Source organism: Arachis duranensis, chromosome 4 (assembly GCF_000817695.3).
Source record: "Arachis duranensis cultivar V14167 chromosome 4, aradu.V14167.gnm2.J7QH, whole genome shotgun sequence".
Lineage (NCBI taxonomy): Eukaryota > Viridiplantae > Streptophyta > Magnoliopsida > Fabales > Fabaceae > Arachis > Arachis duranensis.
Genome location: NC_029775.3, coordinates 57180130 through 57189959, shown reverse-complemented (window position 1 = coordinate 57189959; position 9830 = coordinate 57180130).

The window sequence follows — 9830 nt, the reverse complement described above, 5'->3', positions numbered from 1 at the left end:
TTGCTCTTCAATCCTTGGCTTTAAATAGCATCTTTGGCGCCAAAGTTGGTTGGGATTGGGCCCCACAACCCTTGAGAATTCGTTGGTCACGTTTTCATTAAAAAATCATAAACCAGCACCGACGCGTACGCGCACAGCACGCGTACGCGTCCATGGGGTGATTCGCAAGGTGCGCGCAAGCGCCAGGTGCGTGCGCGCGTCCATGGGCGAGTTCAACTTCTTTGCCTTTTCATGATTTCTCTATTTCGCATGCTTTCCTCTTCACTCCTTTGATCCATTCCTAGCCTTTTCAATCTGAAATCACTAACAAACATATCAAGGCATCTAATGGAATCAAGGAGAATTAGATTTAGCTATTTTAAGTCCTAAAAAGCATGTTTTCACATCTAAGCACAAATAAGGAGACAATCACAAAACCATGCCATTTCATTGAATAAATGTGGGTAAAAGGTGATAAAATCTCTTAAAATCAATACAAGATAAACCGTCAAAACGGGGTTTATCATTGATTAGCCGTACAGAAACCGTAGAGGACCATTTTCACTGAGAGGACGGGAAGTAGCCATTGACAATGGTGACACCCAAAATACAGCTTGCCATAGAAAGGAGTATGAAGGATTGGATGAAGGCAATAGGAAAGCAGGGATTCGGAAGGAACGCATCTCCATACGCTTATCTGAAACTCCCACCAATGAATTACATAAGTATCTCTATCTTTATTTTATGTTTATTTATCTTTTAAATTATTAAAACTCTATAACCATTTGAATCCACTTGAACGAGATTTACAAGATGACCATAGCTTGCTTCAAACCAACAATCTCCGTGGGATCGACCCTTACCCACGTAAGGTTTATTACTTGGACGACCCAGTGCACTTGTTGGTTAGTTGTGAGAAGTTGTGAAAAAAGTTGAGATTACAATTGTGCGTACCAAGTTTTTGGTGCCATTGAGATCACAATTTCGTGCACCAAGTTTTTGGTGCTGTTGCCGGGGATTGTTCGAGTTTGGACAACTGACGGTTCATCTTGTTGCTTATAGATTAGGTAATTTTCTTTTTGTTTCAACCTTTATTTTACTTTTAAAAAGTTTTAAAAAATATTTCAAAATTTTTTTCTCTTCTTTTTCGTTCTTTTCAAAATAATTTTCAAAAAAATTCAAAAAAATTAGTAAAATCATAAAATCAAAAATATTTTTGTGTTTCTTGTTTGAGTCTAGTGTCAATTTTTAAGTTTGGTGTCAATTGCATACTTTTATTTTTCTCAAAAATTTTTCGAAAAACTCATGCATGGTGTTCTTCATGATCTTCAAGTTGTTCTTGGTAACTCTTCTTGTTTGATCTTCATATTTTCTTGTTTTGTGTCTTTTGTTGTTTTTCATATGCATTTTTGAATTATTAGTGTCTAAATATAAAAAATTTCTAAGTTTGGTGTCCTGCATGTTTTTCTTTTCTTGAAAATTTTTCAAAAGTAAGTTCTTGATGTTCATCTTGATCTTCAAAGTGTTCTTGGTATTCATCTTGACACTCATAGTGTTCTTGCATGCATCATTTATTTTAATCCAAAATTTTTATGTGTTGAGTCATTTTGTGGTTTTTATCTTTCCTCATTAAATTCAAAAAAATCAAAAAAATATCTTTTTCTTATTTTACTCATAATTTTCGAAATCTTTGGGTTGACTTAGTCAAAAATTTTTAAAATAAGTTGTTTCTTGTTAGTCAAGTCAAGATTTCAATTTCAAAAATTTATCTTTTCAAAATCAAATCTTTTTCATTTTTATTTCATGTTTTTCGAAAAATTTTTAAAATTGATTTTCAAAATCTTTCTTATCTTTGTTTCATAATTTTCGAAATTTATACTAACAATTAATGTTTTGATTCAAAAATTTCAAGTTTGTTACTTTCTTGTTAAGAAAGATTAAAACTTTAAATTTTTAAATTATATCTTTTGAATTTCATATGTTTTGGCCGAACCTTTCTTCACCCTCCATCTCCTCCATTTCTTCTTCTTCTTCTCCGTCCCTTCTTTCTTCTTTTACTCGAGGACGAGAAAACCTTTTAAGTTTGGTGTGGTAAAAGCGTTGCTTTTTGTTTTTCCATAACCATTTATAGCACCTAAAGCCGGAGAAACCTCTAGAAAGAGGAAAGGGAATGCTAAAGCTTTCACCTCTGAGTCATGGGAGATGGAGAGATTCATCTCAAAGGTCCACCAAGACCACTTCTATGAAGTTGTGGCCAAGAAGAAGGTGATTCCTGAGGCCCTTTTCATGCTCAAAAGGAATGAGTATCCGGAGATCCGACATGAGATTCGAAAAAGAAGTTGGGAAGTTCTCACCAACCCCATTCAACAAGTCGGAATCTTAATGGTTCAAGAGTTCTATGCTAATACATGGATCACCAAGAACCATGATCAAAGTGTGAACCCGAACCCAAAGAATTGGCTTACAATAGTTCGGGGGAAAAACTTATATTTTAGTCCGAAAAATGTAAGGTTGGCATTCAACTTGCCAATGATGCAAGGAGATGCACTCCCCTACACTAGAAGGGTCAACTTTGATCAAAGGTTGGACCAAGTCCTCATGGACATATATGTGGAAAGAGCTCAGTGAAAAAGAGACTCCAAAGGCAAGCCAGTTCAATTGAGAAGGCATGACCTTAAACCCGTGGCTAGAGGATGGTTGGAATTCATCCTACGCTCCATCATTCCTACTAGCAACTGATCCGAAGTGATTGTAGATCAGGCTATCATGATCCATAGCATCGTGAGTGGAGAGGAAGTAGAAGTTCATGAGGTCATATCTCTAGAACTCTACAAAGTGGATGACAAAACCTCCACCTTAGCAAGGTTAGCCTTCCCTCATCTCATCTGTCACATATACAGTTTAGCTGGAATTGTCATAGAGGAAGACATCCTCATTGAAGAGGACAAGCTCATCACTAAAAAGAAGATGGAGAAAACAAGAGAGCCCACTCATGGACCTCAAAAAACGCATGAGGAAGTCCCTCATCAAGAAATCCCTGAGATACCTCAAGGGATGCATTTTCTCCACACAACTATTGGGAACAATTCAACACTTCTTTAGGAGATTTGAGTTCCAATATGGAGCAACTAAGGATGGAGCACCAAGAGCACTCCATTATTTTCCATGAAATTAGAGAGGATCAAATAGCCATGAGGGAAGAGCAACAAAGGCAAGGAAGAGACATAGAGGAGCTCAAGCGTTCCATTGGATCTTCAAGAGGAAGAACTAGCTGTCATCACTAAGGTGAACCCGTTCTTTGATTTCCTTGTTCTTATCTTTCTGTCTTTCAATTTTTATGCTTTTTGTGTTATCTATGTTTGTGTCTTAATTACATGATCATTAGTGTCTAGTGTCTATGTCTTAAAGCTATGAATAATTCCATGAATCCTTCACCTTTCTTAAATGAAAAATGTTCCTAATTACAAAAGAACAAGAAGTACATGAATTTCAAATTTTATCTCGAAATTAGTTTAATTATTTTGATGTGGTGGCAATACTTTTTGTTTTTCTGAATGAATGCTTGAACAGTGCATATTTTTTATAGTGAAGTTTATGAATGTTAAAATTGTTGGTGCTTGAAAGAATGATGAATAAAGAGAAATGTTATTGATAATATGAAAAATCATGAAATTGATTCTTGAAGTAAGAAAAAGTAGTGAAAAAAGAAAAAGTGGCAAAAAAAGAGAGAAGAAAGAAAAAGCAAGCAGAAAAAGCCAATAACCCTTTAAACCAAAAGGCAAGGGTAAAAAGGATCCAAGGCTTTGAGCATTAATGGATAGGAGGGCCCAAGGAAATAAAATCCTGGCCTAAGCGGCTAAATCAAGCTGTCCCTAACCATGTGCTTGTGTCATGAAAGTCCAAGTGAAAAGCTTGAGACTGAGTGGTTATAGTCATGATCCAAAGCAGAAAGAGTATGCTTAAGAACTCTGGACACCTCTAATTGGGGACTTTAGCAAAGCTGAGTCACAATCTGAAAAGGTTCACCCAGTTATGTATCTGTGGCATTTATGTATCCGGTGGTAATACTGGAAAACAAAGTGCTTAGGGTCACGACCAAGACTCATAAAGTATCTGTGTTCAAGAATCAACATACTAAACTAGGAGACTCAGTGACACTATCTAAATTCTGAGTTCCTATAGATGCCAATCATTTTGAATTTCAAAGGATAAAGTTAGATGCCAAAACTGTTCAGAAGCAAAAAGCTACTAGCCCCGCTCATCTAATTGGGACTAAGTTTTATTGATATTGTGAGATTCATTGTATATTCTCTTCTTTTTATTCTATTTTGTTTTCAGTTGCTTGGGGACAAGCAACTTTTTAAGTTTGCTGTTGTGATGAGCGGATAATTTATACACTTTTTGGCATTGTTTTTAGGTAGTTTTAGTATGATTTAGTTAGATTTTAGTATATAATTATTAGTTTTTATGCAAAAATCACATTTCTGGACTTTACTACGAGTTTGTGTGTTTTTCTGTGATTTCAGGTATATTCTGGCTGAAAATGAGGGACTTGACCAAAAATCTTATTCAGAGGCTGAAAAAGGACTGTAGATGTTGTTGGATTCTGACTTCCCTGAACTCGAAATAAATTTTCTGGAGCTACAAAAACCAAAATGGTGCGCTTTTAATTGCGTTGGAAAGTAGACATCTTGGGATTGCCAGCAATATATAATAGTCTATACTTTTCCCGAGATTTGATGGCCCAAATTGGCATCAAATCGCCGGTCAGAGACCCTTTTCTAGCGTTAAACGCCAAAACTGACATAAAAGCTGGAGTTAAACGCCCAAACTGGCACCAGAGCTAGAGTTTAACTCCAAGAAAAGCCTATGCACGTGAAAGCTTCAATGCTCAGCGCAAGCACACACCAAGTGGGCTCCGGAAGTGGATTTCTGCACTATCTACCTTAGTTACTCAATTTCTGTAAACCCTAACTACTAGTTTTAGTATAAATATTACTTTTTCTCATTGTATTAAACATCTTGGTTATTCTGGTTCCCCCTCTGGGGCCAAAACCAATAAACACCATTTTCACTTATGTATTTTCAACGGTGGAGTTTTCACACCTCATATATTAAGGTGTGGAGCTCTGCTGTTCCTCATAAATTAATGCAATTACTTCTGTTTTCTATTCAATTCAAGCTTATTCTTGTTCTAAGATATCCATTCGCACTTCAACATGATGAATGTGATGATCAAGTGACACTCATCACCATTCTCACTTATGAACGCGTGCTTGACAACCACTTCCGTTCTACTTGAAAACAAGCTTGAATGTATATCTCTTGGCCTCCTGGTCCATGACGCATGGTTGCCTCTCCTGACAACAGAGCTTTCCATTCTGTGAGATCAGAGTCTTTGTGGTATAAGCTAAAATTAATTGGCAGCATCCTTGAGATCTGAAAAGTCTAAACCTTGTCTGTGGTATTCCAAGTAGGATCTGGGATGGGATGACTGTGACGAGCTTCAAACTCGCGAGTGCTGGGCGCAGTGACAGTGCACAAAAGGATCATTGGATCTTATTCCAACACGATCGAGAACCGACAGATGATTAGCCCTACGTAACCCGTAGCGGGACCATTTTCACTGAGAGGACGGACGGTAGCCATTGACAACAATGATCCCCCAACATACAACTTGCCATGAAAAGGAGTACGCATGACTGGATGAAAGCAGTAGAAAAGCAAGGATTCAAGAGGAACAAAGCATCTCCATATGCTTATCTGAAATTCCTACAATGTATTACATAAGTATCTCTATCCTATTTTATGTTTTATCTTTCTTTTAATTATCAAAATCCCATAACCATTTGAATCTGCCTGACTGAGATTTACAAGATGACCATAGCTTGCTTCAAGCTGACAATCTCCGTGGGATCGACCCTTACTCGCGTAAGGTATTACTTAGACGACCCAGTGCACTTGCTGGTCAGCTAAGCGAAGTTGTGAAGAAAGTGTGTGAGATCACGATTTCGCGTACCAGCAATCATTCCAGAATAAAGATGAAGCTGTTTTGAGCGTGAAGGACTATAGCATCCGTCGAGGTATTGAGTACAGAGTCTTAGAGTCGGATCATCTGAAGTATCATGGGAAATGCAAGGGCAAGGGTTGTAGTTGGTTGATTCGCATATCGCTTCGTGCACGAAAGGACACTTGGAAGGTTAGGAGATACAACGGTCCGCACACTTGCTTGGCCACCTCCATTTCCAGTGATCACCGGCAGCTTGATTACCACGTTATCTGTGCAAGGATTTATCCGTTGGTTAGGGCAGATGCTGCGGTAACGGTAAAGGTCTTGCAATAAGCAACGGAAACCGATTACGGGTTCAGGCCTAGTTACAGGATGGTTGGATGGCAAAACAGAAGGCAGTAACACAAATATACGGAGATTGGGAAGAGTCATATGCCGAGTTGCCACGTTGGATGCTAGGGGTCTAGTCGACCATGGTCGGGACAGTTACAGTGTTGAAGACCTCTCCTGTTAGAGTTGGGGATCAGGTCGATGAGTCTATAGTGTACTTTCATCGTCTTTTTTGGACATTTTCACCCTGCATTGAGGCCTTCCGGCATTGCAAGCCCCTGGTGAGTATTGACGGTACCCACTTGTATGGCAAGTATAGAGGCACGTTGCTGTTTGCGATAGCGCAGTATGGGAACTCAAACATCCTCCCGATAGCCTTCGCCCTTGTGGAGGGAGAAAATGCAGAGTCATGGTCCTTTTTCTTGTCCAACCTACAATCGCATGTGACGCCGCAGAAGGGTATTCTTGTTATCTCCGACAGGCATAATGGCTTTAAGGCTGCCCTTGAGGCCCCCAAAAATGGTTGGCTGCCTCCACGGGATTTTTGAGCGTATGTTGGTGAATGCTGCCTATGCAAAGACTGAAGTAGAGTTTTATTACTGGTTTGACATCATGCGGTCTGAGAATCCAGCCATGTGTGATTGGGCCAATCGGATGGAGTATGACAAGTGGACCCAGCATTAGAATAGCAGGAGATGGTTTGGGCACATGACAACCAACATTAGTGAATGTGTGAATTCTGTGTTAAAGGGAACTCGCAACCTCTCGGTCACTGCATTGGTTAAGTAAACTTACGGGAGGCTTGCTGAGCTATTTGTTGTCCGCGGACAGATGGCGGAGGCACAGCTAGGGACTGGGCATGAATTTTGTCAGGCATTGGTGAAGGCAATAAAGCAAAATATTAGAGACTCTAGGTGCTTCACCAATCGGAGTATACGGTGGCTGAGACGACACCGAGGGGAAACTTCTCATTAGGTAGCTATCGAGTTTCTCTTAAGGACCACACATGCGACTGTGACTACTTTCAGGCACTGCATTACCCATGTTGTCACGCCATTGCATGTTGCGCTCACTCGCATCTGAATTGGGCGTCATATGTTCATGAGGTGTGTCGTATGAGTGAGGTGTTCAACGTGTACAAGCAAGGGTTTGTTCTGCCTATCCCAGAAGGCCTCTAGCCCCCAAATGCTAGTCTGACTGTCATTCCCAATCCTAACATGAGGCGTGCAAGAGATGGATGTCCGAAGGCAACCAGGTTCCACGGTAGCATGGATTAGTCTGTTGAAAACCACCCGAAGCGTTGTGGACTCTGCCGTCAGCCTGGTCATACACGGAGGAACTGTGACCAGTGACGACATACTGCTGCTAGGGATGGTTAGATGTTATTAGGTTTTTGTTGTTGTTGATGTTGTGTGGCTTGTATTAGGAATGCTTAAGTTGTGTAATGTTAGGCGTTGAGTCAATCAATGTCGTTGGTGAGTTCATTGTATTAAGTATGTATGTCTAACTTGTTTTATTTTAGATGTTTAATTGTAACACATTGGTCGACTTATGCAAGAGCTAAATAGTAGTTACAAATGGGTTCATAACCATATATCATAAAACATATGTAACACACGTACATGTCTAATACTATATAACAATAGTCTCATACATAAGAACCTAAACATGCTGCGCAGAACATAATGAAACATAATTCCTACCATATGTAAAATCAACACAATCCTAATCAGAATCCTCGTTGGTGTCACTGTCATCACCATCGAAACCACCAAGCAGGTGAGATCTGGTGCCACATCTAGGAGGACGCCTCAACCTTGTCGGTCGCTGAACATGATCTACTGCGAATGTATATGGCGGAACAGCGCTGAATGCTGATAGGGGAGTCCCTCCCAAAGCGAACCATGGGTCATATGGAGATGCTGCAGGCTCATTCAGATCCACCGGCATCTGAGGCTGAACATCCTGACTCGGTGGCTGGTACTCAGCAAACTGGGACTGAACATCCGACATCTGTGCCCTATAATGGGTCGCATCGTCGTCCTTCAGCATGTCTGCTATATCCCTAAAGAACTCTGACTGGCTAACATGATCCACGATGTCCATGCTGACGGGCATGCTAGCAAAATCAGGGAAGCTCTGTGGCCCGACACTCCCGAACATCTGAGAGCTAACCCCAACTTCGTAGGTGGGGTGATCCATCCCTATGTCCAAACCTCCAAGACCCTCACCAACAACGTGCTGAAAACCATCATCCCCATCGGGAGGTCCTCTACCTCGAGCCCGTCCACGACCATCCCTCCCACTATGCCGTCTGGCTCTCTGTCAAGGAACACGATGATCCACAAAGCCTCTATCATCAGCACCACCTTCGTCGTCATCCATAAGGTCGTCAAGCCACCGCCACTATCAATCGGTGGCACGTGTGCGTATACGCCGACGCCGATCCACTCGCCTGTTGTCAGGTCTGTTTGGGACCTACACCTTGGGAGGTGCTTGGGACGATCCTCTGTGACGAGCCTCCTCCGACAAGACAATCGGTCTAGGATCATGAAATGCAACATCTGTTAACAGGAATCTATGGGTCACATGGCACAACCAGTCCAAGTACTCCGTTGATGGACCGGAATCAGCTACTCTATCGACCGGGATGACTGAATCTAGCCTGTTGTTCCAATGCTAATGCCATTCCTGATAATATCTGGGGAAGCATCAATCTCCACCCCTTCCATCCTTCGCATGGAGCTAATCTATGTTTAGAGCAAACTGGGAGAGATGCTGAATGGTGCACAAAATTGTGATCTCAATGGCGCCAACAACTTGGTACGCACAATTGTAATCTCAATTCTTTTTCACAACTTCACACAACTAACCAGCAATTGCATTGGGTCGTCCAAGTAATAAACCTTACGTGAGTAAGGGTCGATCCCACGGAGATTGACGGCTTGAAGCAAGCTATAGTCATCTTGTAAATCTCAGTCAGGCGGATTCAAATGGTTATGGAGTTTTGATAATTAAAAGATAAATAAACATAAAATAAAGATAAAGATACTTATGTAATTCATTGGTGGGAATTTCAGATAAGCATATGGAGATGCATTGTTCCTTCTGAATCTCTGCTTTCCTACTGCCTACATCCAATCCTTCATACTCCTTTCTATGGCAAGCTGTATGTTGGGGGATCACCGTTGTCAATGGCTACCGTCCGTCCTCTCAGTGAAAATGGTCCAAATGCGCTGTCACCGCATGGCTAATCATCTGTCGATTCTCACTCATGTTGGAATAGGATCCAGTGATCCTTTTGCGTCTGTCACTACACCCAACATTCGCGAGTTTGAAGCTCGTCACAATCATCCCATCCCAGATCCTACTCGGAATACCACAGACAAGGTTTATACTTTTCAGATCTCAAGAATGCTGCCAATTGATTCTAGCTTATACCACGAAGACTCTGATCGTGAACTAGAAGGCTACGAGATATGCATTCAAGCTTGTTTGCAGGTAGAACAGA